Genomic DNA, 9,534 nt, shown 5'->3' on the forward strand with positions numbered 1-9,534 from the left:
TTGGTACTTCTGCTTTTTATTGAATAACCATAAATAGAATCAAACAATTTTAAAGCCTCTTTAAACCCTCTTTGTTATTCCCATTTTCTAACTCTTCCCTCATAGGCTTAATTTTAAAAAATGTTTTTACTCCATTACATATGCTTAGTAGTAGGCATCGTGCTCCATTTAGTTAGGTGCGCACCATCCTTCCTGCAGCCACTTCCTCTGCTTCCTCTGATTATCCAGAAACTTGATTCCCTTCTGCACATACAATTGTTGACATTGATTATGCTGCTCAATTTTCCACACTCCCAGATAATACAAGAAGTAACTCAAACACCACCACCTTTGACTCGTTCACTTCAAAACTGCTTACCATGTACTCTTGCTTCAGCTCCTCAGATCATCTATCCATGATATCATTGGTCCCCACAAGGAAAACCACAACTGAAATAACTCCCTCCTTCCGCATTGTTTCAGCTGCCCTTCCTTTCATATTACTCACCTTTGCCCCTGGGAAGCAATATACAGCCTTATTTATAATAATAATAATCTTTACATTTGTTATAGTGCCTTATCAAGTCTTCGAGAGGTCTAAAAGCACTTCACACAAGATACTGAAAGTGAATGGACAGTATATTTAATGGGCAAAATGCGGCAGCCAATTGTGCACAGTGGCATTCCACAAACACTCATGAATTAAGTGTTTTGTGTTTTTTTTAAGGAATTTTTTTTTAAGCGATCCAACAATCGACTAACAACCAGGTTCCTATTTACTGCTCGGTAAACAGAGGCGTGTGGAGTAAGGAAACTTGCCCAATGTTTTGCCCTGCCCAGGAATTGAACGCAGGTCCTCTCGTTTGCGAGGCGAGTGCTCTAACCACTAAGCTAAGGGACTCCATTTATGCTTTTTTTTACAGAGCTCACTGTCCACAGCCTTTTCTGTTCTGAACGTTTCTCATTTTATGAAAGGATTTGATAAAATGGATATTAATAGGTCCAGGATCAAGCAGTGAGGTGATTTATGGCAAACACGGGAAGCGGCTGCAGGGAGGGAGGGCTCTGGCCTACGCTGACCTGCTGCTGAGCACCCGGAAGGCAGAGTCGGCTTCATGGGGGGCACATCTATTTGCCAAAGCACCTCGTATGAGGACCTGGATTAAGCAGCTGGTGCTGAGTAATCCTAGTTCGTGGCATTGGACTTGGGCCTCAAGGACATCAAGGTGGCTGGCACATCACAAACTGTCCTGTAAAGGTCCTGCCACCAAGCAAATTTTTTTTTGGTCAGCCGGGTGTCTGACACATGCAGAAACCCGTCACCATGGTAAAAGGTGGAGATGTAAAAAAGAGTTTAGGAGCATCTTTATGCAGAGGGTGGTGAGAATGTAGCATTCATGCTGGAAGCTTTGGTTGAAGCAAAACCCATCAATGTATTTAAGAGGAAGCTTGATGCATTCATGAGGGAGAAGGAAATAGACAAGCATAGGAGAAGTTGAGACTCATGTGGAGTGTAAACACCAGCATGTAGGAGTGACCAAATGGCCTGTTTCCATACTGTAACTTTCTAAGTACTATAATTCTATTAACATAGACTCTGTTGAAAATACATGGTAATTGATATTTTTCTGAAATGATTACCAGTCCTGGAATAAATGGTGTCTCCCTTTTTTACTCAGTGACTACATACATACCTTAGGAAGCTTCCCTGTTATGCAGGATTTTCTAAATGGAGGATACTGCTTCGTATAAACACTGAGCACAGCAGAAATGACCTGAGTGAAATCTTATACAAGCTGACTGGTGTATAATCTGATTTGTTAGTCCTTTGCATGGAGATGAATCAAACACAGCATCAGCTTGTCTGTCAATCAGAGTATCTGTGATGCTCAGTAAGGGAAGAACCAGTAACAAATACAGCTTCTGGTGTTTCTCTGAGCATTGAAACCTTTGTATTGAGAGGATCAATTATTTTCCTCAGTTGGCAGCTGGTCAAGACAATGCACTTAACTCATTCTTCAATCTCCATTCACTGATCCTTGAGGAGTCAATAAAAGTTCAGATGTAGATCTGCACCCAGGGTTGTCACATGAGTACAATATGTAAACTACAAGCAAGGTATGATTTCAATCTGTGCTCTGTAACACAACCAACGAGGTTGATGGTGGGGATTGCTCTATTTGTACAGACTAAGCTTGTAGTCCAAATAAGTACAGGTATTTATTTCTGTTGCAAATTAGATCGGAGTGTGGATTTCACCAGTACATAGTCCTAAAGCAACCATTTTGTGAATGCAGTTCTACCAGTGAGAGACGCTTATAAATACACATTCGTATTGCATTTGTAATGTATTTTACCACCAGGATGTCTAGTGGCTAACTGGCCAAAGGGGGGAAGGACAATTGAGTGGGAGGAGATTGTGTAGCTGAGCGAGGTGGGAGGTGACAAGATCATGAAGATATTTACAGTCAGGACAAGGATCTTAAACTGCTTTTGAATATTCCTCTCTGCTCATTATTAATACTGAGCATCAGAGATGTTGGATATATATGTAATAATAATAATTCTTACATTTAATATAGTGCCTTATTAAGTCAAACATCTCACAAGTATTTGCTGATAAATGTAGTGAATGTGTATTTTTATTGCAACAACAACAACAACAAGATTCCATTTATTGAGCGCCTTTCACGTCGGGAGGACGTCCCAAGGCGCTGTACAGTTGGGTCAGGACCCGAGCAGGAGGGAAATGGTCAGGATGAGGGAAGGGAAGGGAGGGAGCGAGGAGGGGGTAGAGAGTTGAGAGGGGAGCTGAAGGCACGGTCAAAGAGAAAAGTCTTGAGACCGGCCTTGAAGGAGGAAAGGGAGGAAGCAAGGTGAAGGCACTGGGGGATAGAGTTCCAGAGTCTCGGGGCTGAGTGGCTGAAGGCCCGGCCACCGATGGTAGGGCGGTTGGGGCGGGGGATGTGGAGCAGACCGGAGCCAGAGGAACGGAGGGTACGGGCAGGTAGATAGGTTGCAGCAGTCAATTTGCACACAGTAATGTGCCGCAAACAGCCATTGTATAAGTGATCGATACAACTAGAGATTTTTTTGCTAGGACATTGGGAAAAACTCCCTTATCTTTTCAAATCATGCCATGGGATCTTTAACACCCACCCAAACAGATAGACGGTACTGAGGTTTAAAGTGTCATCTGAAGGATAGTACCTGTAACAATGCAGTGCTCTAACAGCACAAATTGGAATGTGAACCTTGAATGTGGACTCAAAGTCCCATCTTTTGACCTAGAAGGAAGACTGCTACCAACTGAGCCAGGCCGATATCCCCAGTTCTGTGATCCAAAGCCCTGACTGATATGGTGGTGCTAATCAGAAACTCACCAGTACTTTGTATAGGTGAGACACATGGTTACCATCACCATTAACCTTAAATCATTATATGACTTAAATCATTATATCACAATTAATCTTAAATCATTATATGACACATAGTGTATTTTTCTGGCAACATTGCTTTCTCTTTGTGTATTTTCCTCGCTAGAGAATTCAGTGTGTGTTCACAGTCAGGACATATTGGTCAACATGCAGCAAAATGGGTCAACATGGGTTAACTTGATGGCTAGGAAAACCTGTCCAAGCATCGTCTAATAGAATTTGTCTGCTTCTGCCACCTTTTCCACTTGACGTTAGTGTTGTTGCTCTTGCTTGAGAAATGGAACTTTGAGGTGACATGAGTTTGACATCGACCAGCATGGTTTTAAAAAGTTGGCAGCAAACTCGGCCATCACAGGACTTCCACAATCAAATCAGCCTGAGACAGCAGCCTTCTTCCAGCAGATTAATCATAATGTAATTTTAATTAAAAGCCACAGTGTCAAAGGGTTTAGCTCTTTGAGAAATGAGTGCAGCGTAGCGTCAACATATTCACAGTCATTCGAAAGGTGAAAATCACCTATAAGATGTTGTGTGTTTTTAAAATGAACAAATTCTCTGATGAGAATTTTATTCTTGTAGAAATTGGTACATTTTCATAATGCTTGCTAAAAACTAAACAAAAAATTTGCACAAATATTTTTATACTGATACCTAGAGTAACCATTTAATTAGTTGGGTTCAAAGATGTACTGGAACACAAAGCTATTTGCAAGAAGTGTGAAACATTGACTCGGTATGCAAATAAAACAATAGCATTCAGACTATTAGTCATCAATAAAATACAGATCAGATAAAACAAATCATTTTGTGAGAATAGTGTGTTTTAAATTATCTACAGTTCATTCTCATAGCTTTGGTATTCAGGTGTTAAAGAAACTGCTGCAAAAATGGTTTGTGGGACACACCTCCTCTAACACTGGATAACTGATTTCCCAGAAACCATTTTACGCTTATACATTCAGAGAAAGAAATGATTGCTTTGTGTAACATAAGAGATCTGAATGTGAAAACCACTGATGCAGCTCAATTTAAAAAAAACTACACAGATCGCAAAGAAACAGCAGCACTGTATGTATAATATATAGGAGGCCACGTTATATGAATCTTAATAGCTTCTTAATTTCTGAATCGAGCACAAAACATCTATTTGGGTAAATAGCCCTCAGGCAAATCTGGAATTAGCCGTTTGTTTGCAGGATTAAAAATGCAGGACTGCATGCTTGTCTTCTAAAATCTAATGAAGATTATAAGCCTTGCTCATACGTTCTCTCTCCAAATGTGTTGTGTGTCATAAGAAGCATACTACCACAGTTGGCATGATCACTCAGGCGTAGAATAACGAGCTGTAACTTTGCTAAGCTCTTCTGCCAGTCCCTCAGCCTCCCACTGTTCTGTTATATTGAACTTTAAGCACCACAGCTCTGTCATGCTCACCTTAAGCCATTGGGTATTAGTTCAATAAAGGCCCTGCTGGGAGACTAGTGTAATGATAAGTGCTGGGGAGACCCTGCTTTCATACTGGGCTCGGATTATTAAATTCATCATCGTGGAGGCAGGGTGCTTGCTCCCAGGCCTGTGACACTCACAGTTCTGTCCAACTGCTACTGACAGACAGACGCTATATAAAAAAAACACCACAGACTCTGGCAGGTGTTTCACCACAGCCACAAAGCTGTGGTTTCAGAATTAACAAACACTTACGTCTGGCATTCCCCTTAGGTGTGATTGGAAGATTTGATTCAACATGCGAGTGTAAAAAAATACATTCAGATTTTCTTTCTGTTAAAGGTGGAATATCTTTGCGCATAAAAGAATGTTTGCTACTCAACTGATCAGAAGGATCATTGCATTTGGAAATGTAGGATTTTCTTTACACAGTGGTTAATCAACAGCTGGAACAGGTCAATCAGAAAGGTGATTGAGGCATTTAAGCAACAGCTTGGCCTTGTAATGGAGAGATAAAAAGGTGGGTATTCTGGAAGTAGAAAATAAAATGGATAAAGAACCTTTCCTCATCTGAACCTCTCTTGTGATCATGTCAGTTGTCTGGCCTGAACTATTAGGTAGGCTGTTTTATCTCTTTGGTTGTGCATTATCTCACCACTGGAAAAATAGACATTTTGACTAAGTTACCCTAGGCAAGAATTTATAAGCTTTGTTTATGCCACCAACAAAATCACAACAGACAGCCCAAGCAATGATTTAAAAAAAAACAAGTGGTGGTTGGTTTTTAGTTGCCCAAAACAATAGACCAGCATTATTCTGCATCCTTTGGGCACTAATGATGGACAAAATTTAACGTTGAATTGGGCCAGGTAGACTTCAATTGCCTTTCCCAGCACTAAGCATTCCTATGTTATATTTTGGTTGAACAGAAAGCTGGAAATTGTTTCTAAGCCTTAAATCTATTTACATGGATTGATATTGGAAAGATTTGACCTGATTGGATAGAAGTCTTTTCGTATTCCCAAACTTGTCTGTAATTGACATAACAGCAATAATATTTAGCTCCATTGCTAAAATTTGTCAAATAATTCCATCAATAAAAATGAACAAGTTAAGTTACCAATATTGAGCAATAATAAATTAACAAGCAATCAAAATAATATGATGATTCTTTCATTATTGGCTTATACTGGATTTCTGCCAATTATTTAATTACTTTTGGTGAACTTTATGCTCATTAAGCTTAAGGAGGATAATGCAATGCTAGGGAATTAAGCACTTTTCCTCCTTGCATGTAGAGTTAGCATCAAGCATTCACAGGTCATGTGTGACATGGATTATACGCAGTTCAGAGCTCTTCAGTGCTACACTCATATCTTGCTTCATCTCCAGTCTCAGAAAAGCACCGTCTACCGAACTACGAACATTTTCAATTTCTACAGTATCTATCCGAAAGGATATTCTGAATGAGACTGTCAAATTATTGTTACTAAAATATGCTTTATAGGTAGTTTTGCACTCTGGATCCATGTCCACTGGGAACTGGGTTAAGATTGCCCAATTCATTTCACTTAGGAACCTCAGAGAGCCATTAGGGGCAGGAGACTTTCATCCCATCTCTTTCAACTGGATTCCAAGTCCCGGAGGAGAAAGCAGAGATTTCCAATCTACATGCACTTGGATAGACCTGTGAGCAAACTCATCAGGAAATAGGTTTCTGCAATGAGAAATAATTTAGAAACCTCGAATTAAATATCTCACATGTTGGAAAATGTACTTTCCTTGGCGGAATAGGTAAGTGGAGTGGAATAAGAACAGTTAGCATTAATGTAAGTTTCTGATCTACTTCTGTTATTCTGACTGTTAAATTCTGACAATGATTCATATTTGCCAAAAAAGTACATTTGACTTATTGAAAGTAGTTAGAGTTTCTTGAAGACTACTAAGCTGAAATACAATATTAATTCTGCCTTTGGCTAGATATGTACATAAGCCAGACTGTGAGCTCCTGAAGATAACCACAACTTGCATTTATATGCCTTTCACACAGGTTAGCACCCTGGAGCACTTGTACAGAAGGTAATTTGAGATATGTAGGAGTTGAGTGCAAGTCTTTGACAAGGAGAAGAGTTTTATGATTGTTCTAGACAAGCAGCCATGGGTGCTGAACATCAACATGTGGAGAAGAGAAGAGGAACGTTTGTTAGTGCAGAGCACATAAGAGGAAGAGCCCTGATGGTAGGTAGTATCCCAGGTAGTGAGTGCACAGAGTAAAGCTAGGTGGCAGAGGCAACATTGCTTGAGGAGGCTGAATCTGAGCCAGGGTTTCATCATTGAGCTTTGTCACTTGCCATGGGGCTATGTGCAAATCAAACTGTCAGTGGCATAAAAGTCCCTCCATCTTTATGTTATAGTCTTTTTCTGATCTTTTTTCCTGGAAACATTGCAGCAGTCAGCCAGTTTACCCTCTCTCACTGAGGTTAATACATTCACTTAAGTAAAAAAAAGTAGCAGATGTGGAGGGGATGTCACTTCTGTAACAGAAAATAAGAGTCACATAGTCAAAGAGGGGTTCCATGGTATAATCCATAAGAAAGGGATTCATTTGTTACACGTGCAGATGGTAGGGAAAAGGACACAAATTGATGTCCAGATCCTGGGAGGAATTAGCAATTGTTTTATATGAAGTGGGAGAGATGAAAAGATGGTCTTGGGTGATGCCTTAGCTCATGATACCATCTCACTGTCCCAACTCCTAGGACAAACAACATGGGTGATCATGCATACTAACTGAGGACATGTGCTATCCTTAGACAAGGATTTTGCTGTCTGGCTCGGTGTGCATTACAAGAACACCTTACAGAATGTGAGCAAAATAGTTAAGCTCTCTGGAACACTACCATGCGTGAGGGACGCTATATAAATGCAAGTTATTGTTGTTGTTGTAATTGTTCTTATTTTACTCCTTGTGGCATTCTGCAGCAGACAGTGAAAGATCAGGGTCAAGCAATGGTGGAGCAGCTGAGCAGGATCTACCAGTAAAGAAACAGCTGAGCATTGCTGAGAAAACATACAAACCAGAACCCCACAGGTTCAAATCCTGCTCTGTGCTACGTTTGATGCTTTGTCATGGACTGGGCAGCAGTTGCAATGCTGCAATTAGCCTCAGGACTCCTGCGTTAAGGAAAGGATAATGAACAAGATTTTCTGATCTTCCTGCTCCTGATTCCTATCCAGATTCTCTGCTGCATGTGTATGTGTGCGTGTCAGTCTTGGTGATGCCCGCTTGGTTGACTAACCTGCCAAGGCTCACTTGATCCATGTTAGGAGGAATTGAATAATGGCTACTTGAGGGCAAGGTACTGGGAGAGAGACTGGTGCCTTTGGAATCGTACTCCTAGCAGAATGTAAAAGTAGGAAGAGAGCAAATCAGTGGAGGTAAAAAAGAGGAGGGAACATTCTCTTTTCTCGTTTTTCACATAGACCTGTTGCTGACGTGAACAAAGCGCTTATGCTGAGCTGCAGTAGTGATGCTTCTAACAGCTGGTATGCTGAATGGCCATTTTGTTTTTATCAAAAATGTAGAATGTGACATTTCATGTGTTGGAAAATAATAATCCTTGCAATTGATGTTGTGCCTTTCACGTCAGGAGGACATCTTAATGCTCTTCACAGGATATACTGTAAAAGTGGAGTGACCGTGCGTTTTGTGGGTGAAATCAAATCTCCAACACTAGCTTGAAACTGATGGCTTTCAGTATGAGAGTGCCTGTACGGTATGCAATGAATCTGATTTGGGCCATAGATCAGTGATGACTTGAATTTCACCCACAAAACACACAATCACTCCACTTTACAATGTATCCTGTGAAACTCTTTGGGATGTCCTCCCGACGTGAAAGGCGTAATGCCAAATGTAAGAAATATTATTAATGAAAAATAATTTGAACTATTTGGAGGTTTGAAACCAATTGGCTCTTGTTGTCAGTCAAGATCAGTGCAAAAAAAATCAAATTTGGATCTAAAAGAAAGTATAATTTCAGATTTGGAGAACTGCAACATGGTATTTGAATCCCAAATTCAAGTAAAATTTCTTCAGACACAATCAAGCCTCAATTGGGCTATATGGTTGATTATAACCTTGATCATTCGAGTCAATGGTTCAGGTTACTCTGGTCCCTGAGAGGAAGGTGTTTTATTTGCTTATCTCCTTAAAAATAATTATTGCGCTCCTATCCCCAAGTGGACTTTAGAATATAAAGAAGCAATGCACACCAGCACACTAGGTGTTAAGCCGCTTTTCAGTTTAATAAGCTGACTCCTTTATAAGTCTTGCTGTGGGATTCCTGGCTACTGCTTACAAACTGGCGTGTTTATCTGGACTAAAATAGTAATTCAGCTGTGCTGTTTTAGTGCAATTCCCTGTCATGCCAGCGTGTCAGCACTAAGTGTTCAACGGGAATGACTGGCTTCTCGCCCTCTGACAATACAATATGGTTTCAACATTCTGTTCAAAACAATCTCATTTCCAGCAGGGACAGGGCACAGGCGACTTTGATATTCCCAGTCACTTTAATACCATAACCCATGGATTCTAATATCCACTCAACCTGTCATGTCCTATTGGACTGGCTCTCTGGTGGTTTAAATATTAGTAAGGCCTTGTCACTGC

The sequence above is a fragment of the Callorhinchus milii genome, unplaced genomic scaffold (assembly GCF_018977255.1).
Source record: "Callorhinchus milii isolate IMCB2004 unplaced genomic scaffold, IMCB_Cmil_1.0 Scaffold2, whole genome shotgun sequence".
Taxonomy (NCBI): domain Eukaryota; kingdom Metazoa; phylum Chordata; class Chondrichthyes; order Chimaeriformes; family Callorhinchidae; genus Callorhinchus; species Callorhinchus milii.